The 24,452-nt window shown below is 46.0% G+C and overlaps 1 protein-coding gene across 4 annotated transcripts in view; it reads left to right on the top strand.

The window, feature by feature from the left end:
• The window catches only part of FAM234A (family with sequence similarity 234 member A), a 379,590-nt gene that overhangs the window by 75,417 nt on the left and 279,721 nt on the right, over window positions 1-24,452 (top strand). The window lies entirely within an intron of this gene.

Raw genomic sequence — 24,452 nt, 5'->3', positions numbered from 1 at the left:
TCAGTTGGGCATTCAGTTAAACGTGGGCATTCTGTCAAGAATTGTAGGCAGGAGCCAAATGCTTCTAATCGTACAGTCGAGACGCTCTTTCTACTGTGTAGAGTAACACCAGCATCTCATGTCCTACCTACACAAACAAACATTGGCAAAGCCAACAGTTCTGGCATTGGCTGCCAGCCATTTGACTTTCTCAGTGCTTGGTTTGGTGTTGTCATGTTTTTGGCAACATTTCATTGTGAGGGAAGCTGCTGGCCTCTCTTTGATCTAAAAAAAAAGTAATAAACATTGGCTAAAAGTAAAAATATTTTTGATGTCAAAAAGCACACATTGCCGCAGTAGTCTCTCACACTGAAGTGAACAACTTAGTGTAGAAGTGCTCATTGTGAAAGGGCAGGATGCGTTCGGTGACAGGGAAGTCAGCCAATGGCTGAAGTGGGTTGACCCACTACCCACAGTCTATGATGTAGTGGGTGGAAGAAAAATGTGAATGGCAAAGCCGCACACCAGTGGATGGAGATGTCTGTCTGAAAGCCCCTATAAGTAAGCATATCAACCATATAATTTTAGTAAATCAAAAAGTCTTGGCTAGACCAGACCTAAAACTGTAATGCAATTTGAAAAGAGAAATAACCATCACATTTTCATCTGCTAGAAGTAATAGTGATAGAAAGCTAACAACATAAAAATGAGGTTGCAATTGATGATAAATGTATTTGTGTGACTATTTCGTAAAATTAATTTATTGATGCATGGAGCATGGCAAACTTAAGATGAGAGGGACACTATGAGCAATTCAGCTGTCCTCAGTTTATACCTTCATACCAATTAAATCTGTACAATCTTTTCAGAGTTTGCTTAGCTCCAAAATCACTAATCAATAAAAAAAAAACTTTAGTCATTAATTGAACAGTAGAGAACAGATACAGAATTGACAAAACATCTTACGTACCTCCCTTAGAGGTTGTGATCATGTTGAGGATGTATTCACAGAAACCTGTGCTGTGCTACGCCTTGAATCTTAAAGAATTCAGATTCCTTTTCCCAACTCCCTCAAGTCGAAAATTGTTCACTTTTTGGAGTAAACTGAACCAAATTTAGCGGTTGTAAATGACGGACATGATGCTCCATAAACACATTCATAGGAGTGTTGCTGTTGACGCAACTTTAACAATTCACATTGCACACCACAAAAATCATGCCTGGGACCTCCTTTAACCTTCCCACCATTCCATCCCATGAGTAGTCTCCTGAAAAGCACCACGTATTTAAGAGTGGAAAATACAAAATTCGGGTTGCTTAAATGTTTTTGGTAACAAAAAAATGATTACATTTTGCTTTGCTCATACCCGAGATCAAAAATGGGTTCCATTGAAAGAACACCCTGTCATTCAAGAGAGTACATAGAGTATGTAAATGATCTAATCTTTTTTAAATTTTTTTAATCCTTGGAGTGATTTTAAAATACATGTAGAGTAAACTACCCGTATTCCTGAATATGGTTGGCGGGGAGTATAGAAATGTTTACCTTCGTTTGTTAGGGCATCTAGCAATGACAACAAGGCGCAATTAGTTTAAGACAGCTAAATCCATATGGCAGCTTATAATGAATTAGCGTTACATTTGCTGATTCCCTGTTCATGTTTGAGGGGATTCCTTCTTTTAAAGTTTGCGGGCCTCTGTAAGAGGATCCCAGTTTAAATAGACTCAAATCTCAGTCGAGTTGGTCCCCCTTGCCTACAAATGAGCCAAACTGTCAGGCCTCAACTCTATCCGCCAAATGTTCTCCTAATAATAAGTCACAAGTATTGTAGGAATCTTCCTAGTTCAATAATAAGATTAGTTAGTTAAAAATAGCATTTGTTACTGCGTTGTTGTTGTTTCATATTTTATAAGAGGCATTGCTTTTACCCATGACAATGGTTCTCCTTTTCTCAACATCGAAAGGTTATAAGATTGAGTCAGGCCTGGTAGGACTCAAGCCTTTGACCTCCATGTTGGACACAGATCTTAGTAGCGAGTGTGAAGTAATGAGGTCCACGCAAGTAGGATGTAGTTTAAGTAGATTTATTGAAGTAAGTTACATGTAGAAGAGTTCTAGTGCAGCAGCCCCACCAAGAGCAGCCTGCCTGCTGCTCAGCCCATTCTCCAACTGTCATACTCCATCTCACAGGCCCCCAACATTCCAATACGCATCATCACACCAATATTCCACGCAGCACACAGCACATTCACACTCGCTGAGCAGGGAGGGAGATAATGGCAGAAAATATAACTGACTCTGCTTGTGGTTGTTACATTTTAAAAGATGTAGTTTTAACCTACTTGTGATTTGCATAATTTATTCTTGTTTTGTGTTTAAGCCTGTGGTGTTTACCTGCCCATACTGTCTACATTTAACGTGTTGAATTGTGGGATTTGCAGTATAAACTCTGTAGTTTTCCCTCTCATTCTCCGTGACTATCAATTTTTCCCTCCAAATTTCTCTTTTGTTCTGTGCTAAGACCTGTATGTTAAGCAGTCCACCCCCAGCTCCCATTTTGTGTTAGCAAGTGAGTGAAACCAGCCCCCCCCCACTGCCCCGCCCCCTAGCAACAGGGATATTCTACATCAGAGGGTGCTCTGAGACAGCAGTGATCTGCTGTGAGCTGTTTAAGCTTTGTTTTAAAGGGACTGTACACTTAGTTTTTTGGCTAGGAGAGTGAGTAAAGTTTTATACAAGCAGTATTGTTAGAGGGCAGTTTGTTAGGCCTTTATCTGCAGAAGTCCAAAGTGTGGCTGGAACCTGTCTGTCTTTTAGGAGATTCTGAATAGAGGAACAGCTTCCAACTCCCAGGCCAGCAAACCTTGTCTGAGGTCACTGGGACCTTATATAGTCTACTATTGGTTGTTACATGTATGCACTGATTGATGGTTGTATCTGGTGTTTCTATTGGATTACAGTGAGTGTTTTCATTGGTTGGTTATTTGAGGGTTCTAATTGGTTTCTGGGTGTGTGATTCAATCAATGTAGGGTTGGGACTAGGGTTAGGGTTTTTATTGGAAGTAGGTACTGGGGTTGTTGGGACTAGGGCTAGGGGTAGGCCTTCTATTGGAAGTAGCGATTAGGGCTTCTTGTTTGATTAGTTGCTATAGTAGATGTGGAACTAAGACTAGAGTTAGGCTTTTTATTGGAAGTAGGGACTAGGGTTTCCTGTGTCATTCGTTGCTGGGACTAGGGTTGGGACTACAGCTAGGGCTAGGGTCTTTATTGGATGTAGAGATTTCGACTAGTCTCTTGCGAGGAACCCTTTGACAGCCTTGTTCAGGAAACTCCCATAACTCGGGGAGTCTCAAACGATACAATTCTCTCTTTATAAAGGCCAACCACGGGATTCTGTCACGCTGGTTCAAATTCATTACATGGATAAGGTCTTGCCTGTAGTGTGCAAGCTCGCCAGTGGTCCATAGCCTGTGCCAGAATCTTAGTGGTTTTAATTCCAAATCCTCGCCTATAGAGGGAAGACCCACATCTAGTCTTAAGGGAAGGAGGGGAGTGCCACGGGGGAGGGCCAGGAGACGTCTGAGGAAGTAGTTTTCTACTCTGACAAGTTCTTTCCCAGCTTTATACCCCCATAAATCACTACCATAGGATGCGGCCGCTTTTGCTTGGGTTTTATACATCTCTACTGCCGGGCTAATGGGTTTGAAGGTAGAAGTGTTTGCAACCCTCAAAATCGCCCCCGACAGTTGGGACAACTTTAACCGGGATCTGGCTATCTGTGGGAAATATACAAGGAGAAAAGTCTAGCTTCTTTGGTGTGTGCACCCAATAACGGCATTTTAACTGAACAATTCCTGGACTCCAAAAATTCATACCAATTTGAAGGTTTTAACGACTTTATTTTCCCCATTTTAGCAAGAAAATTGTTTATTCAATGGAGGTTAGGTAACCTGCCCATCAAAACCTTTACTTGTAAATGGACGATGAGGGACGATAAAACTTGTCCAGGGTGCAGTAATCATGATGAGGAGGAGATTCACGTTCTGTTTTTCTGCCCAGCCTACAATAGACCAAGGAAATACTGGCTAGTGCCATTATGTAGGAATATGGGCATAAGGAACCATTTACATTCATACAGAATACTGAAAACAAGTACCCTGCCCCACATAGTCTTTGCAGTTGCTAAGTTTATAATGGCTATGTGGCAGATAAGGAGAAAATTAGCAAAAGACTGAACACAGTTATGAACTGTAATGTTAACTCCTACCCTCGTCCTGGCCTCCTGGGAATGAACTCTCATGGATTGTACATTAGTGTGTTTTTACTGTATGCGGATGTTTTATATGTGAATGTTTTATTGTATCTTTTATGGTCTTAAAGGCCGAAATAAAGAATTTTTGGATTGGATTGGATGTAGAGATTAGGGTTTTTGTCCCTGATTGAGTGCTTAGACCAGGACTAAGATTGGCTGTAAGGTCTTGGTCTCCTATTGATTCTAGAGTTTATGGCTAGTGTTGTGATTGGATAGGGTTAGGACTAGGGTTCCCTTTGGCTGAAGGGGTCACCTGACTACTAGGACTATAAAAGACCCAGGCTTAGGGCGTCTCAGCCCGGGCGTCGAGGCTAAGGGCGGAGAACGCACATTCCATTACAAAGGATGTGGGAGTCCAATCATCCTGTGAATGTGCAAAACAACAACCACATGAGGATTTGACTGGAATGTGCATCTACTGCTATGAAAGATAATTTATTTTCCTTTGAAGACCAACTGATCCAGAGGTTCACCAACATCAGATACTCCACTACCATATACTCACCTGGGCCCATAAACTCACGGTGGTTAAACCGCTGGTGGGTGGTCAAGTTTTATTAAAATTTCCCAAACTGTTTAGGATTTGTTTATTCAATACCTCTATTAAAAAAAAAAATGTAAGCAAATTTTATTGACAATTTGCACAGAAGTCGCAGGGCTCTGTACCCCAGAGGCCACTGCAGTATCAATTTTGCAATCACAAAATAGGAATTGACATTTTTGTGAACAACCATGCAACCAAATTACTTGACATAACATGTCCAGTAGGATTTAAGCCCCTCCCGCCCCAACTTCCCCCCCCACACCACCCCCGAGTTGTGCACAGTCCACTGAGTCCAGTCCATATGCAGATACAAAACAGCTGAAAAGGAAAGGTATTAACGCAAAAAGAAAAATGGCAGAGAGAGCAGCCCACCCTAGCGCACACACATCTCCGTATTTCCCCTCACCACCTCGTGCCAAACCTGACCAACCAGCCCCTACCCTCATTCCCCTGGGAGATCGTCTGCGGCAATCGGAGGATCTAGCCACAACCCCCTGTAGTCCGCCCACCGCTTCCATATTTTGTAGTGCTTACGTGGACCACCCCGGTCTACAAAAATAGGCTGTTCCAACCCCATGCAGAAGTCCAGGCCATTTTTCCAGGCGGCCACCGAGGGGGCCTGTACATCCTTCCTCCTCCTGGCTATGTCCCGTTTTGCCAAAGTGAGGCCCAGCAGCAGAAGATGACGTTTGTAGGCATTACCCCCAATCCCCTCCATCACATGCAGCAGGGCGAACTGTGGTGTGCGTGGGAGTGTCCACCCCAATACCTTTAATAAGCATGAAAATACCCCCCTCCAGAATCGATCTAAGAAGGTACATTGCCACACAGTGTGCAAGAATGTGACCTCCGGGTAAAGTAGACTCGGTGGAGGTATTTAAATTGGATGAGGTGGAGGCGCATAGCTATGGCGGCTCCCCGAGGGGCGGCTCATCCCTCCATTCTTCCTCCTCCAGGGTACCCACTTCCTCTTCCCACACCCCCCGCAACTTCTCTAGCGTTGGAGCACTGTGAGTGACCAAAGACTGATATATCCGTGAGATCTTCTTGGTCTCCAGATCCCCCATGAAAACTTTCGCTTCCAACGGACTAAATTCAGGGAGAGAGTCAAGGCCCTCCAGGCTGGGTGACAGCGCATGGCGTCTTCATAATGAGACTACAATAAGGCCCTCATTAAAGTGACCTCTTAATTCCGATGATGGGCTTAACAATAGTTACCAACTGCGTTGGAAATAGTACGTTTTTTTTCTCCCCAAACAAATATTTTAGTTGCTGAAAAACAGCCAAATCCTCCCAGTGAATGTCCAGAAAGAATGAGGAATTACCAGGGAATTGTGTCCAGAATTACAGATTTTCCACCAGTAATTAAACTTAATGAAAATTTTAAAAGCGCAACTGTAACCTGAAAGGTATTGTAGCGCTGGATAACAATTCCACATTTCTCAGTGAGCCCTCTGGGTCCTACTGATGAAGGGCTGGATTTTCTCTGGAATGACCAGTACTCTGGGTATTGGTAAAGGCAGAAGAAAATCCGACTCAAGTAACTAGGGCCTATCAAGTGCATTGAAGATTTCTTGTGGGCAAGAGAGGCCAATCATAGGGTCGTTCAAAACATGTGCCATTTTAATAGCATTCTCATAGAGAATTTTAAGAATTAACAGCACTCATTACTCCGTAAGAATATTGGGACCAGGGTGCGCAAATGGCTGATTTCCCAATGTAAATCCACATATCATATTCTTAAACTGTGAGTTTCTACATTTAAAGAGATTTAGTCACACGCTCCATGTGAATAAACCCCCAGAAGCTTAGGGTGTGGCATTTTAATGTGGACATGCGCCTTGAAGCCTATGCCCACCCAAAAAGTAATGTGTTTTGTGGGTATTTACAAATTCATGACCATGATCTGATATTTACTTCTGCATTGGGAAGGAGTTAATCCAGGTCCAGATTGAGAATGGGGAGGGAACACCCCACAAAAACTGATGAGGAAGAAAACGGGGTTCTCCTCAGAGAAATCATTTATCCGCGGAAGACAAAAACAAAATTTGAAATTGCATTTGCAGTACTACATTGAATTTACGGTGTTAAATTTGCACAAGGGGAGATGTACATTATGTACAATTATGCATGCACAGCTATAAATCGGAATGCTAATCAATGGTGCTGGTTGCAGGGGTTTTCTTGTTCCATCCAGGTCAAAGGAGTGAGCAGACAAAAATGCTGCTCCCTTTAGCCAGCCCTACATCTCTAACGATCACTAGCAGTTGGTATTCCAGAATGTTCCTTTGTTCGGTGACTTCTCCTTATGTTTTGAGGTCTATTGCAACATCGTTCACCCCAGTCCCCTTTAACACAGTCTGTGAAGCTCGGCAAGTATAGAGTTATTTTTCTTTCACCGACGATGCCAGGAATTTTTATCTAGTGTCTACGTCAAGGCTGTCAACTCTAATGTAGGCCCCAACAACAAATTAACTACTTTTTTTTTTTTTATGAATCTTTAATTTCCTGCCAAGGTCTTTGCAGTGGAAAGAGGAAGGCAAAGGTTTATGTACATGAGTGGACAGCAATGTCTGTTCTCACACTTTCCGTTTGTTCCTCACACAATAATACACTGACTGGACCTTGGTGATGTGGGTCGTAGTGACTGTGAGCCTGTTGAATCGAATTTCGATTGTCAAATAATTTTTAACGCTCAGTATGGCTATGCTCAAAAGAGACGGATAGCAAGCAAGAGCTTCACGTGATATGTTAAAGATAATAGTTTGAATCATAGGTTAGTACCGCTGATTTAGTGAATGAATAGCTGTAAAAGTGAAGACCCCCCCCATTGCTTGATGTCTCATTGCATGTGGAACACGTAAGTAAATCAGCCCTCTGTCGCAGAAAGCAAACTAATGGCACTAACTATATTCAAGAAATGTGCTTTTTATTATTTCATGTTATGCAAAGTCAAATGGTCAGCTTTTGCCGCAAATTAGAAATTCTTCACAAGCGTTAAGCGAAGTGTGACAGGAACGTCCCATGAGTAGATGGTTGAAAACGTTTAGTGCTGTACTGGCAAGTTCTGGCTTTTAAAAGAGCTTCAGTCAGTAACGGCCGAAAGCCAAGAGTCGAGAGAGTCCAGATCTTTATGAAAAGGTGTTAAAATCTTTGCTGATATTTTTAGGTTTCGTAACCTGGCGAGGGGCGAAGCCACTCCCAGATCGAAATCTGTTGTTTCTAATAGTGAGGTTAGGACAGCCTCTGTTTCCAATTGGCTAGCTCCATAAATGGAGGCTAGCCATTGGGAGGCAGAGGCTGTCAATCGCGTTTTCTCTCGAAAACGCGATTCGGGGGCGTTTCTGGTGCTTTTTTTAAGCCCCGCCCCTTTGTCCCGGGCCGCGCTGCGATTGGCTGCCGGCCCGGGACACCCCCGTGACGTCATTCCCGGGCCGCGCTGTGATTGGCTGCCGGCCGGGAAACCCCCGTGACGTCAGCCAATCACAGCGCGGCCCGGGACCTGACTTGTTCTTTCTGGTGTTCCTCCTGTTTCTATTAGTGCTTGTTTTTATTTGTGTAGTCTTTCTTCAAGATTGTTGGTTCTCTCATTGGTGAGCTGGTGGTAGGCTGTTTCCGCATCCTAACAGTGACGTCGCCAAGCTGAGGGTTGGGTTGTAGGATGGCCTTTTGTTACGTGAGAGCCTGACAGGGCCAATGGGCGGATTTCCGTGGCTGTGATCGACAGGCAGCAAAGGCAATGGAGGCTTGCAGAATCGGCGACCTGCGCAAATACTCGAACGATGGCTGGTAAGTAAGGCCGCTGAGCCAATCATCTCGCAAAGCAGGGCGTTGTAGGTGGGGCAAGCTACTGTGAGGTCACAGGACGCCATCGGAGCTGCGCACAGACACGTAGAACTCAGAGCGGAAGAGAAGAGAGAAGGAGCAGGTAAGGGTGGGTCGAGTTGGTGCTCTCGGGCGCACTCGAGGGGCCAGTGGGTGGGTAGTGTGACGTTACCCGTCAGTGAATACCCCCATTGTTCTCTTTTCACCCTGAGCTCGGGCCTCCTCCCCACAGCCCGAACTCTCGCTTTATGTGCCCCGCCCCCTTGTTGATCTCTTACCCCCTTTGTCCCATCTTGGTGTTACCTACCCACCCTTGCGGAGTTTTTGCTTCTAGTTCCTCACCTTTCCCCTTTTGGGCCCTCTACCCGTTTGCCCACCAAGGTGGTTCATCTGGGTTGAACGTTGTTGGTGGTATCTTTCTGCGAGTCTCGGTCTTTTTACGGGTCGTGGTTTGAGCCATATGTTTTTCGGGTTGTTGATTTAGTTTAGCTTAGTTTTCGCAGCTGGTATTTCGAGAGTGAAAGTATTATAATGCAGGACTGTTTTATCGGCGCTTGTTACGTTTTTGAGCAGTGCTGATTGTTATATTGGCAAATGACGTGTTTTTTAAGGGGGGTATTTTTAGTAGCAGTGGTTGCTTCTCACTTTTTTTAAAAAGCGGTTGTAATGATGTTTCGTAGGTTGCTTCTCATTTTCGCCCTTCTGTCTTTTCTAACCGCACCTAATATACTTCCTGTGATGTATTTTTAGGGTGGTTTTTATTTCGGATGTTATATGATTAGCACTAAATCTGTTGAGAAAGTTTAGGGTTTGCGTTTTGTGGTAGTATTAGCTGTATGTTTGTAACTGTATGATGCATTTTCTAGGTCAGTTGTGTGCTGTCTTTCAGGCGTTGCGTTGTTTTGACTTACAATATTTTTTGGTCGTATTCCATTTTTTGTTTTTTGAGGGGCTGCACATGTTGTGGTGTTTCTTCTATTTTTTTTGTAGTGAAGAGCGTCATCCATTTAAAGTCAAGAGCTTTCTTCTGAACTTAATTGGATGGCGCTCTTCACTATAACAAAATGTACAGCCGTCCTCAGTCTTTTTTGTGGCTGAACCGGTGTAGAAGTTTTGGGTGCTAGGAGTATTGGCGATCATCTCCCCTGCCAGACTGTTTCAAGGTGGAACAGCCTGGAATCTTCGTTTTGACGCGCTACATCCCAAGCCTGTATTGCAATCCTTGAATGTGAAGTCAGCCGTATTCGGACGAGCTGCCTTTCCCTTTCGGTTCAGCCGAAGTTTCATATCGAGTGAAAAGAGCCTCGGGGAGATTTTCAGGTTCACTTCTTCTTTTGGTTCATAAGAATTTCCAAAATAACAGATTGTAGAACAATATTGTCTCCAGTAGGCAGGCTGTCTCTGTGGGGTAAGTTTTCTTTAGACACTGTGTACCCTTCAGGCCTGTTTCGTGAGCCATTAATGAATGTGTTTAGGAGCTGGTTAATTGTGAGAGACGAAGCAGATGCAGGCATACGGACTCCTACATGACTAGGCTCTTTCTTGTGACCAGTCATGGCTGGCGCTGTTACAGTTAAGTTGGCTCTTGTGACAGTCATGAGGCTGTCGCAGGCATTCTGGCTCTTGTGACGTTCCTGGTGACTATAGCGACTGGCTACGTCCATGACTGGTAGACACAGCCTGTCTCTTGCGGCAGACCATACCTCTGTAACAGACTGGCTATCCTATTCTTGGCTGCAAAATTTTAGTTTTGTGCTTGTTCAGGACAGTCTCCCCACATCCCAGTTACCCCCTGTGTAAATTATTTACATATTTTTTTATTTAGTTGTTTATACACAGTTAATAACTCGAAAGTGAACACAGATGTAAAAAAGAGTATTTTGTTTTTGGGTAATACAAAGTGTACGTTAGCTTCACTTCGTAATCTCTCCATGTCCTCCGATGAAAAAGTAGTTGATGACCATCCCTGAGGGATAACCAACTTCCCTTGCTTGTCAATCTCCCGATGTGATTCCTCCCTCCCGGCTTATTTGAAGTTGCACTTCCTCTGGGCTCGTCTAGAAAGTAGCCGGATACCAAACCATTAAGGCATGGTTCATTTCCCGGTACAGAGACGTAATTAATTGTCGCAAAGCCCTTACCTACAGAAGTCACCAAGACCACTACGCCCCATTACTGTGGTGTGGTTGCCCGTAGCAGGTGAATCTACAACAGCCTTAAACCTCTTCAGTCTGTGCTGAGAAGCATGAGGCAAGCACTTGACCTGACCGGTTACTTCTCTTCCGTTATGGCTGTGATCTATAAATGATACCGTTTGGAGTGTCATGAATTGCTGGCGTTCGATAGGATTAATTGGAGAGATCACCAAGGCCCTCAAAGCTACACCACGAACAGATCCAGCTGTAGTGATAACTGTCCGAGCTCATGTGGAAAGTGTGTGACCTTAGTTTTCTGTAGGTATGTTGAAATATCTTGTAGACTGTCCAAATATCTGAGGTTGGTAATTTCTTTGTTCTGACCCAATAGTAACATACCGGTCGGTGGAAATGAGTGACTTTTTATGGTTCACCTTTGCCCACGTCTGATTTCTGTCGCCCTGTGGACCTTCTGTGCTCTTTCTTCCCTTGTTGAGTGGCAGTCACGTGGGGGAGGTGGCTAGTTTGGGAGATTGGGATTGGAGGACAGTACTCGATTCCACTTGTGTGCTGCCTTTCGGCGAACTTTATGCAGTGATACCTTGTACCCTGCAAGCCCCGGTACAGCTGCCAGTTCACAGCCAGCAGATATCTGCATGTTTTTTTCCTATCCTAGCAGATATTCACAAAGCTAGCATGCGATTTTGTAACGGTACACATGCCAGACATTCATCAAACACTTTGTATTGATTTTAAAGTCCTTTGCTTCAGTATTCGAAGTATCTCATTTTATGTTGGCTGCTTGTGGGGCACTTCTACTGTGGCTGCTTCAGAGCAGACTTAGGACATTGGGGTAAGGTGGGAAGGAAAGAGTTGGACAATATGTATAATTGGAGAGGGAAGGTGGGAGAAGCTTTGTGAACATAATGGGCTACCCCAAAATGTTGACACTGGTGGCCTTGGACTCCTGCTGTCCTGGACAGGATAGAAGAAGCCTGGCAGATAAAGCAATAATGCTTCAGTTTTACCAAAGTAATGAATAAAGAGCTGTTTTCAAAAATCATCGTCCGGGAAAAGGAACAAGCATTTACAATGCAACGGTTTCGCCTTTGGAAAAGTTAGAGCTATTAGCAATGTAAATGACAATGCCATTTATTTATCTGTTTTCAAAACCAACACATAAATACAAATTTTGTCATTTACAATGCCAATAGCTCAAACGTTTCCAAAGGCGAAACCGTTGCATTGTAAATGCTTGTTACATTTCTTTCTGAGAGAAAAGTAAAATGAGGGGGGGGGGGAGAAACATCGAAATTGGTCAAAAATGTACATTAATCACTCAAATGAATTATATTAAACCAAACTCTTTGTATTTATCAACTTTATCAATTTTTCAACATGCTCGATTGTTCACAAAGTAAACTAATTGAAATATTTATGCATATACAGTGTCTTGGTCACCATGGCACACATCTCTCTTCAGACCATGGTTGTACCTTATGGTTATAGAATAATAGTCCACACTGGCTGCAGTCAAGTTGCCTGCCTGGAGCAGGTGGAGGGGGGCTGTATGGTGGCATAGCACCGGGTAGGGGCCTTGTATAGTGGTGTAGCACAGCAGGGAGAGACTGCACTCCCCAGCCCAGCAGTGAGGTGAAAAAGCCACATGTGGCTGCAAAGCAGCACGGCGCTTCATGGTCAGCCTATTAAAAGAAATAACTTCTGCCCAACTGGGCACATTATAAAGATACTGCAAGGTACCTGGAAGCTCCCTGCCCTTATTTAGCACCCTTTACCTTTGGCCTTGTGCCTTTCTGTGGTCAAGATCATGTTGGGGGATAATGAACAGTTGGGGTACCTTTCATTTTTTACAAAATGTTAACTAAGAACTCCATTTGCCTTTGCACAAGAATCTTCAATTGATCAATGGCTAATAGAATGAATGCATTCAGACGCACACCCTGGTGGCCACAGTCCCTGCTTCACAACAAGGACCCGCACCTGTTGCAGACTTCTGTCTTTAGTCCCTTCTGTCCCATACTGTCACCTCCTTTCTTTTCACACACTATTTCGATGGAGACTAATTTGAATCAGTTGACTCTCGCCTTTGCTCATGGTCACACTTTATCAAGAAATAACTTAGACTTCGTCACTACAAGCCACTGCAAACAAAACAAGGAATCAGCTAATACACCAAGGCCACCAGGCATCTAGAATGCAAACAATTAGACGCCAAATGACACAGAATGCATAACAATGTAACATTTTGATTAAAAAGTCAGTATGCCTAAATCCAGCATCTTTTGCGTCCATCTCCTGCTTTACTTTGTGTTTATTGTTTTTGCTCACTCGTGAAGATTAATAGTTTGTGCCTCCAAAATACGATCAGTAGTTTTGTCTCCTCTCCCCAATTCCTTCATCCCATGAATGCCTCCATTTTTTGAACATTGAAATAAAAATGGGTTAAACGAAATAAATCATTTTAATTCTGTTGTAAAACGGATTCAAATTTCTAGCATGTCGCAACCCCTTTCAGATGGCCACTGGGCAAACAAGATCTAATGGGCCCAACCATGGGGGTTTAGGCCGTTTACTCCTGATGTCCCAACTTACTATGGGCCTCAATAATTGGGACAAATATTAGCCCTTCAGCACTAGACTATCCTTGGTAGCGTGGGTCAATCTGTGCTGTGCTTCTCTGGGGGGGCGGAGTGGGAGGAAAAGTAGGTGCAAGGTTTATATGAGCGCAATACTCCAAATATGCTCAGCAAACCCAACGAATAATGTCCGGCCAGATGCTTGCTTTTATGAAAAAAGGTATTATTTATGTACAAACAGAAAGTTAAATATGAGACATGACAAATATTATACATAATCTTCATAAGGCTTGCGCTTTAGCTTTTGTCTGGACAAAGATCCCCAGTCCCACTGCCCTGTTTACTGGCTGTGGTTATTCCCCATTTATATGAGGCAACATTCAGGCCAGGACCAGCTAGTGAATACGAGTCTTAGAGTTCCACAATGGCTTTTAAAGTCAAAGTGCCTCTGTGCTTTAGCGGAAGTTCCCCCACCTTCCCCATGCCCCCATGGCTCTGCAGTTGCTGGGCATCAACAGCTCTTTTCCCTTTTGTGCAGGAAGTCCTCCTGATTTCAGCTGCAGGTCTTGGGCAGGTTCTTGTTTTTGATGGCACAGTAGAGGCTCTGGTTACGTGGGTCACCACTCGCTATGCCTCACTTTTGCACAACACACGAGAGACAGCCTTTTCTCTTCTTTGTGGCCCCCATCTGACATACGGCTGCTGGAAACAGCGGCACACAGGGTCACAGCCATTTCAGGTCACAGCGCTGCACGGGGCATTGGCCCTCCTTGGTCACTTCGATACACCAGAGCAATGGCCCTTAATCTTCACCATGCACCCACCTGGCATATGAGGTTGCCAACTTGAGCATCACATGGGCAGGTGGCCCAATCGGTATGGCGGTCCCAAATGGACCGTGAGTCTCACACTTTGCTTAGGAGGTCCAGTTGACAGGATATCCACTGTACCTCGCTCTCTTTAAGTGCTAGCCTCCTCCTCAGAGGGTCCTTTGGTGTCAGCAGCCTGGCTGATGCTGGTGCTGAAGGCTCCAGGGCAAATGGTCTTGATTCTCTTAGGTGACGCCCCCTCACACAGTAGGGAGACCAGCAGACTTTGGTCCCTACAGGCCATTTCCAGACACCTATGTGATTTAGTGTCTCAGTCATTGAAATGTGTGCGGTGTGTTTGCGTTCTTTGAAGTGCCCACTTCTCTGCCCTTTATCCAGGGAGCAGTTTGTCACAGAAGGAGCAACTCCAATCTCGATAGCTCTGCACACAGTCCAGGGGAGTGCCTAGGGAATTACACCAGGATATGAGCCTACTGATTATACCTAACAAATCCTTACAAAGGACCGAACCCAGCTCTTTATGATTTCCTGTCTCTGCAGAGCTTACCTGACCAGCCCCATCATCTCTCCTCTGACAATGTTTGGAGTTCCCACTGACTCGTGACCTTTCCAGAATCGGAGACCTTTTGAAGTGTGCAGAAGAGCCTGGCTCCACCTTCCTCCAGTGTGTGAGTCCCACCAATTTCTATGGAATGAAGGCAATCCACAAACCTGTTTGAATGGTTCCTCCACCTCCATATGCCTTTCCAAGGCCTTCGATGTCCAACATGGACTTAAAAGACCTCCATGTACAGTGCCACACACAGGCACACAAATTACTGCACGCACGCACCAGCACATGTGCGCTGCAGAGCACTTAATGTAGTCCAAGGACGAGTTAAGTGCATAGCCATGGAATTTACACAAGAGGGCTCGTAGGCTCCACTCCTGTGACATAGGTAAAAAAAGACATGTTCAACCCACTGATCCCTATTACATAAACAGTATGCTGCCCCCATGTGCTCACGCTATTCAAGGCTTGGTATGGGCAGTAGCCCTTTACCACTAATAGGATAGCTCTTTTTGTGCCCCTGCCGGTCTAACAAGACCACAATCTATGAGACAGGCCTATGTCATGATGCAAACACATGATCTGTTTTCGCACATGACCAAAAATCTGTACCAAGGATCCAGATATATTGTTGCACCTGGGGCACTCGGTGCAGAGGTGCACATTTGTCACCATACAGTCCCAATATGATATGAAAGTTTATCATACGAATTTGAAGCTGGCTCATCAACGTAATTTGTTATTTAAAAGGGTCATTATTTTCAACAGGTAAAACCTGAGATCACTTGAACCGTATGTTTGTTCTCCAAAATGGTCACAAGCCAACACATTGGCCTCATCCAAAATAACAAAATAAATAATACGTAAAAGAAAGAAATCATGGTTTAATGAGGGAGTTTTAAGTTGAATAACATTAACCTTTTTCAGTGGGTAGGCCCCTGGCCACTGCTATGCTTTATGCTAGTCGGCTGGCATCCTACATGCAGTTTGGAAGGAAATCGCTCTCTTGTGACACAGGTTCTTATCCCAATATTTAGAACTCTAGTAGCTCTCAAATATGATTCATGTGCTTCTTTAATATGGAATGTAACCCATCTGACTGACACTATTCATACTTTGCAGAGTCGGGCCCATTTAAACCAAGGCCTTCATCTTTAAAAGCTTCTATGCCAATATACTACATCATCATTGTCTTCTGTTATTGGTCCTGTAAAGATATATATTTTTTTTGCATTTTCAAAAGTAAAGAACATCATACAGTGATTCAGATTAGGGCATTGGTACAGCATGATCAGATCAGAGCAAAATCCATCTTGGCAGATCTCGATATTGCAAAAATACAATTGTGCAGATAAACAACGACATGGCAGTTACTATTAATACATTATGCAGTTGTAACAGTCAGAGCAAACTTACAAAACGTACCGGGCATCAAATGTCAGTTATCGATGGTAGATAAGACGTGAGTGTCCCCCAAATATCCCGGGGCTTGGACGCCGTAGGCAATTCCTCCGCATAGCAAGTCAGCTGATCCCGACAGTAAGTTAGGTCCTGCAACCATAGTTTGATGGTAGAGATCGGTCTGCCTCCCCAACATATGGAGACCCTGCGCTTAGCTAGTAACAGACACAAATTTCCAACTAGTTGCCTTAATCTTAGAAACAATACCTAACGGGCATATTTGTGGGCTACACTCAATCGGTTCTTCCACCATTTGGCCTAAAATTCGTGTGACTGAGTTCCAATACTCATGCACTTTGTGGCAATCCCAAGCTAAGTGGCAAAAATTAGCACCAGGTGCTCCACGGCGTGTACTATTTTCCGTGTCCCGTAATCCATATTTATGGAGTTGAGTGGGAGTGTAGTATAACTGATGCAAATATTTAAAGTGCACCAACCGTAAAAAATTCCATTCGCCGTCAGCTGACCCGTTAAGCAGCAACTGGCAAACCAATCCGCTTCAGATAGCGGCGTGGGTAGCATGGCATTCCACTTAGCTAATGCAGATTCAACTCCAGCAGTAACCTCCCTCTGTGATGCCTGGTAGAGTCTAGTGACCAACTTGACTCTGGATGTAGAGGTGTATATGAGTTGTAGTGCTTCTAGCGCCGGAGGTTCTGTGGAAAATGGCGGATAGAGCGCTCGCATAGCAGAGCGCAGCCTAGTGTAAACAAAGAAGTGTATTACGGTAACTGTACCCCGGGCTTTCATGTTATCTGAGGTTATAAATTGGCCTCCAGGGAACACATTCTCCATTATGGTCCGGTAAAGTTCATGTTTGCCTATACATATGGCTCATTTACTATGGTTTACTAAATCAAAAGTGTTTCAGGAAAATTTAAAGATAAGCATCATAGAAAGGCTGTCTTGCCCAGTGCTTTACTGAAGATGAGACTCTGGATAAGGTCTGTGCTTAAGCTACTCTATCTGTATGCAAGTCATCTTAAAAGTTAAAATGATTTTTTTTCTGCCCCTGAGGGCCACTTTCTTTTATGAGGTTCCTGGTATCCTTGTGAGTGACTGAGCAAGAGCTCACACTTCATCTCCGGCTACCATTTGCCCCCAAATAGTAGCAATTATGCTTCTAGAAAACCACGCTTTTTCAGGCGTTTCTCCCACCATGGCCTTTTGGGAGGAAGATCCATTCAAGTGTATTCTGCAGGTTCACATATAACCTGAGACTCTGGATTCTTGAGCTAATGGGAAATTAATGTTCCATTAGGCTTAAAAAGAGAGTTTGCTTGTTTACCTACCCAAGGGGAGAGGTGTGGCGCTGCAGATTAGCCCAGCACCATGTGACTATGGCATCTTCCCGACGGCCCCCAGCGCCTAGAGCCCCCTACGGGTGATTGTTCGCCCTTTACAAATGTGGATGATTATTATTATTATTATTATTATTATTATTAAGAAAGGGGAATTATTCACGGATGACTGTTAAGAGGTTTGTTCATGAAAGGACGAAAGAATTAGTCCTGTACTTATATCAGAAATTTCAGCAAATCACAAAATTGAGGATTGGGATGGCGATCTCGAACTGAATTTGTGTATTCCCATAAGAAACTGTAAAAAAAGCTCTTAGGAATTGTGGTGAAAAATTACTCTACAAACAGAAGAATTTCACTTTTGGCTTCAACACAGCTAAATGCTCTTAATTTAATCAAATACCACAAATCTGCATATTTCTTGACCCGGAATGTGAAACTGCGATTTAAAGTTTTACCTATAGTGTGCACAAATTGTAGACATGTGTATCCTATTGGAATTTCATGGTGAAGTTTGTTGTGGCTTTTTTATCTCGTGATCAGAGACAATCGCGCATTCCTGTACTGGGCCAACTGATTAATCAAAGCTCCCAATCGAGAACCGTTTTGCAAGTCTTTCCCGACTTCTCTATCTGTTACACGCTTTCCAGCTCAATCGGACTCCAGTGACCCCATCCCACTCTACAACTCAAATGAAAGAATCAACACATTTAGTCGAAGATAGTTAACTTGTGTTTAATCAAATGTTTAAGATGCAATATATGATTTTACAAAACTCAAGCAAATTGTAATTTCCATGTAGTATATGCATACAGTATGCTTAACATCATAACATTGATGCTTCCATGGCACAATGCACATGCATCACAAAATATTGCAGAAGGCTACCATCCCTTTTTCTTGTGGGTGCCCCAAGCAAACAGTGTAGTTCTAGAAACCGTAAAATATTTTGGTGCCTCTCTGGGCTTATTTGCACAGAAAAAAATTAGTTCCATTCATTTAAGCCAAAACCCTTAGAGGTTTAAGTACTGCCTCAAAGGAACCAAATCAAACGTAATCAGGACTTTTTTTTACAGTCAAATGATTAGCTTTAAGGGTTTTTCTTAGCCAAAGAGTTTGCGGAACCTTTGTATCCAAACATTGCCTAATGTTTTGGCTGCAGAAAGGGTTAATCAATTGTTTCTCAAATGGCAGTAGTCTCAAAAATCTGAAAGAGTGCCAGAATTTCTTCCCAACTGATTACATTTCTGGAATAGGAGACTCTGCTTAAATATCTCAGGTTAGAGTCCATTCTTCATGGTGGTACTGACTGAAATGCCTCTATTTTTTGCATGAAAAAATATCTGAGTTTATCCTAGTGTGATCTCCATTTTTACTGCTTTGGTCCTCGAAATGAAACCAACGTTTTTTTTGTTTTTTTAAATCTTTATTTGAGTTATTGGAGAAAACAGAAAGAAGAAAACGCGACAATCCCGCACAACTTCCCACACAGGGGGGCATAAGCAGAGGCAAAAAGCAAAGGAGTTGAGTCCCAAAGAGCGGTGTCCTTGTAGCCCAATAGGCAGTTCATCGATGCGATAGGGCAGCGAAGCGCGGGACAACGCTGGCCATAGTTCAAGATCTCGATGGGTAAGACGCTCCGAGAGGTCGGAACAGTGGAACCCCCATACACTTCGCCATTATACAAGTCGCTCGTATGCCTCATTATCAGCGAGGGCGCCGCAAGAACAAACTAACAAGAAATTAACCTCCACCCCACCCTACCCACCCCCCTGGTGGTGGTGACATCACACAATCAGTCATTCAATCTAGTTCCACATTCAAACCTGAAATAAATGGAGAGCCCGCACCGTAGACGGGCACACAGCAGAAGGCAACCCATGTGAAAGGAAGCGGACCAAGGGTCCCCAACGGAATATAAAGTTCTTGAAATTGCCCAAGAAGATGTCCGCTACTCGTTCCATGCTCAGAAGCTGCCACAACTTCGCATGCCACCGGGACAGGGCCGGGGCCTCCGGCTTTTTCCAGGCCGCCGCCAAAGTACGTTTGGTGGCCCCGAGACATAGCCACAAGATGTTTTTGTCTGCTCTGGTCTGGTGTTCGAGAGCTGGGTCTCGTAGACCCAGTAGTACACGGGCCATCGAGTCAGCTATTGGGTAACCAAGAATTTCTTTGATGTGGGATAGGATCTCTTCCCAGTATGGACGGATGATCGGGCAGTCCCACCAGATATGGCGGAAATCTCCCAGCAAGCCACAGCCCCTCCAGCATCTGTCCGACGTAGACAGGAAGATGCGATGTAACCTGGCCGGGTGCAGATACCAGTCCATGAGATTTTTGAGATGGACCTCCCTCAACGCCACCTACTGGTTATGTGCCGTGATGTCCCACCACAGGGACGACCACTCAACCTCAGAGATATCCCGTCCGAGGATTTCCTCCCAATGGCCCATATACCTGGGGCGAGGTGAGACGGCGGAGGTAAGCAGCAAGCTATAGAGAAAGGAGATAGCACCTCTCCTGGCAGTGGTCCGCAAGATGAAGGCCTCAAAGGGAGAGGGGGCCCTTGTGGCCGCCTCATTAACCAGAGGCGTCGTGGCCCAATGAAGTAGTTGGAGGTGGCGGAATTTCTCGGAAGCAGGGACTCCGTAGTCCCGCATACAATTGGCAAAGGTAAGCGGGGCATGTCCATGAAACAGGTGCGTGAGAGCCCTACATCCTCCTTCCCTCCATACCTCGAAAGGCCCTTCATGCAACGCCGGCGGGAAGGCCGGGTTAAAGTGTAGTGGCGTAAAGGGGGACGGGAACGTAGTCCAGCGTTCATCACGCGACACTGTGTCCCAAACCTTCAAGGTGGTGCCAGTGGGGGTACTGATGTATGCGTTTTTGGGCCTGTCCTTCTTAGGCTTCCATGCCAAATCCCAGATCGACCTCCCCGCTACACTCCTGTCCATATGCAGCCAATGTTTTTCCGAGAATTGCTGGGACCACTCCACCAAAACTCTTAACTGCGTGGCTTTGTAGTATAGGTGCATATCGGGGAAGCCCACTCCTCCCTCCTTCCGCGGCCGACGCAGAGTAGCAAAGGAAGTCCGCGCCCGACCCCCTTGCCAAATAAAGCGGAGCATCTGGGTCTTGAGGCGCCGGAAGAAATCCAAGTCCATCGGTATAGGGAGTGCCTGGAAAAGATATAAAAACTTGGGCAGAAGGACCATTTTTAGCGTGTGAATTCTGCCCAGCCATGAGATATACTTCGGTTTCCATCGGTCCAGTTCCGTACGGGTCTTTGCCAGCAGCTGGGGGAAATTAGCAGAGTATAATTTCCCTATCGATGGTGTCAGCCGGACCCCTAGGTATAGGATGGAGTGGGAGGCCCAAGGGAGTGGCGTAAGTGGCCGCACTCTGTCCACCTCCGTCGAGGACAGTGTTAGATTGAGAACATACGATTTATCGTAATTGACCTTGAAATCGGCCACTTCCTCAAAGCGCAGTAGCACCTCCTGGATGTGTGGAAGAGAGGTAGCCGGATCAACAACAGATAGCACGACATCATCGGCAAAAAGGGTAATTTTGTGTTGTTCCCCAGAGAAGGGGAGACCTCTTATCCCCTCATGCTCCCGCACCGCCAGTGCCAGCGGTTCAATTCTTAAAGCAAAGAGCAGGGGCGAGAGAGGGCAGCCCTGTCTGGTGCCCCGAGAGTGCGAAAAGAACTCTGAGACGTGGCCATTCACCGCCACTCTAGAGCGGGGGCTGTTGTAATTCGCTCTGATCATTGAAATGAACTTAGCCGAGAATCCGAAGGCGGCCAAGGTGCGGAACATAAAGCCCAAGTCCACCCGGTCAAAGGCTTTTTCCGCATCGAGACCAAGCAGGACCGCTGGTATACGAAATCTGTTGGCCTTCTCGATCAGGTGGATAATCCTCCTCGTATTGTCGTGGGTCTGGCGCCCCTTAATGAACCCAGATTGGTCTGGGTGAATGATCGCTGGTAGCAAGTCTTTGAGCCGACTTGCAAGGATGGAGGAGGACAGCTTGGCGTCTATGTTAAGGAGGGCTATCGGGCGATATGAGGAGCATTTAGTCGGGTCTTTCCCTGGTTTAGGGATAATCGAAACCAAGGCTTCCGCCATGGAGCCGGATGTTTCCCCGGCCTCCGCCATGGTGTTAAAAAGAGTGACCAAATAGTCGCTTATCTCCGCCGCGAATGTCTTATAGAAAAGAGCGGTATAGCCATCTGGCCCAGGGGCCTTATGGAGTTTCAACGCCTTGATGCCATCTAGCACTTCCGCTCTGGTAACAGGGGCAGCCAGTAGGTCGTTCCACTCCTTGGACACCTGAGGTAAGGGCAGATCGCCTAAATAATCCTGCTGATCCCTAGAGTCCAAGTACTCTCCCGCATAAAGTGCGGCATAGAAGCGTCCGAATAGGGTAGCTTTGGTCTCATCCCGATGCTGCAGTGTCCCCGACTCATCCCGGATACCCCCTATGTAATCCTTTTCCCTCTTGACTCCTAAGTTGTCGGGCCAGGTGCCTCCCCACCTTATTCCCCTGGGAGTAGGAGAGGTGCCGAAGTCTAAGCAGAGTAAACTCTGCTCTGTAGTTGTAATGGGCCCTAAGTTTCCCCCTTACAGCAGTCAGCGGGCGAAGGGTCAATCTGGAAGGGTTAAGCTTATGCGCTTGTTCCAGAGCAGCGAGTTCCCCCTCGAGCTCCTCGCGTTCTTTCCGCTGCAACTTGTTTAGGTGAGCGTTGAGGGCCAAACAGGTGCCCCTCAAGGCGTCCCAGGTGGTGAAAACTGACGTGTCAGATACGGGGTTAAGAGCAAAGAAGTCCCGAAGGGCCCGCCTCAGTTCCTTGCATGAGGGTTCATCCCGTACAAGCGAGGCCAGAAAGTACCACTTGCGTTGCCCAACATCTTGTGCAGACCAATGCAGTCCGAGCACCAGCAAGCTGTGATCAGAGACAGAGAGCGGGAATATAGTGGAGTCGCGGACATCCCCTCTGAGAGCTTGACTCAAGAAAATGTGTACCAGACGTGAATAGGAGTGGTGGACATGGGGAAAGAAGGTTTAATCCCGAGAATGTGGGTGCATGGAGCGCCAACCATCAACCAACCCCAAGTCACCTAGCAGTTGCTGTGTCTCAGAGGAGAACAAGCCAGCAGTAGACCTCTGAAGGTGAGAGCTATCCAGTTCCCTGTTCCACACCAGATTGAAGTCCCCCATCAGGATCAGGACTCCTTCAACGAAATCTTCCACTCTCCGCAGCAGGCCCTGGAGAAACCCATTTTGTCCTGCATTCGGGGCAATAAGCACCACAAAGGTGCATAGTCTACCACACACCATACCCTTAACCATCAACCAACTGCCATTCTTATCGCTGAGCACCCCCATAGGCTGAAAATGAAGGGTTGAACGGAAGAGAAGGGCCACCCCCCTGTGTTTTGTGGAAGCGGAAGATCTGTAAATAAGGGGGAAATTTTTGTGTTTGAGGCGGAGCTCATCCCTGCGTGCTAGGTGAGTCTCCTGGAGACCCACCACATCGAGCTGGTGATCATTCAGATACTTCCAAACCTTTTGGCGCTTTTGTGGAAAGTACAAGCCCTTCACATTCCACGTGCCAATACTAAGAGGCATTACAAAATAGTGACTCCCCCCTCGCTACATGCACACTGTCAAAGGAACCCCCCACCGCCTTCACCCGGGGCCGCCCCAGGACAGTCCGCGTCGGTACCCCCCAGCATGGGACCCCAAGGGCCCAGACAGCACCTAGAGCCCACGGGCCCAGATCGGAACAGGCAGAACACACACATACAGCACACCACATACTAATAGTCGCAACGAACCACTTAGCCCAGTCACCACCACTCCCCCCCCCCCAACCCCAACACTCCCATTACCCCCAACATCCCCCCTGGAGACTTTCCTCCCCCCAAGAAGAGTAAGTACCGCTCTAGAACCAATAGAACAGTGAGCGGCAACAAGGAGAAAGGGAAATCCCCCAGTCGATCCCCCCCCACCACTCCCCAGCCCCAGGACACGGGAGCCTCAACAGGAGTACCTTCCCTACTCGTACTGGAAAAGCCCCAAAAAGAAAATAAATAGAAAAATTCAGAAATAGAAATAGTTCCACAATGAGGGCTGTCGTTAGGACCCTCAGGGAGCGGGGACTGATGTCACAGTTAGTGCCCCATACGCTCACCGGACCGGGGCGTCTTCCCAAAAAGTACATAGTTACCCTCGGTACCTGAGTGAGGGGGGGGGAGGGGAAGTCCCTCCGACGCCGATCATTGTTCCCTCAGGAGTCAAGCAGCTGACGAGCTGTCCTGCGACGTTGCTGTAGTCACGCTTATCACAGAGGCCACTGCTCCACTTCTCTCCTGCAGGCTAGCCGCAGGGTCCAGCCTATTCTGCGCTGTGGGCTGCCTCACCCTTTGCCAGGAGGAAGAGGAACGCCGCCTGCGCCGCGCCGACGAGCGCCCGGCACCCGGAGAAGGGGCCTCGTTGTCCATTCCAAGAAGGTCCTTGGCAGCCTGCAGGGACCGAAGCTGGACTAATCTATTCTGCCATCTGAAGATGAGGTGGAAGGGATGGCCCCAGGAATATGCCACATTGCGGTCGCGCAGGATGGTCGTCACCGGCTTAAAGTCGCGTCTCTTCTGCAGCGTGGAGGCCGTCAGATCGTGGAAGAGTTGGGGGTGATGATCCCGAAATTGCAAGGCGGTGATACCTCTCGCTTTCCGAAGAATGCGCTCCTTAAGCTGAAAGTCGTGTACACACACCAAGATGTCAGGAGGTGGAGCAGTCTCTCCTCTCGGCAGCCCTATTCTATGGACCCTGTCCATCCGGACCTCGGTAACATCGTCCTCTCCCAGAATCTGCAAAAAGAGGGCTTCCACATAGCCTCGCAGGTCTCCTGC

Source organism: Lissotriton helveticus, chromosome 10, assembly GCF_964261635.1.
Source record: "Lissotriton helveticus chromosome 10, aLisHel1.1, whole genome shotgun sequence".
NCBI lineage: Eukaryota > Metazoa > Chordata > Amphibia > Caudata > Salamandridae > Lissotriton > Lissotriton helveticus.
Note: the sequence above shows the minus strand (reverse complement) of the source record. Positions and strands in the feature narration are given on the sequence as shown.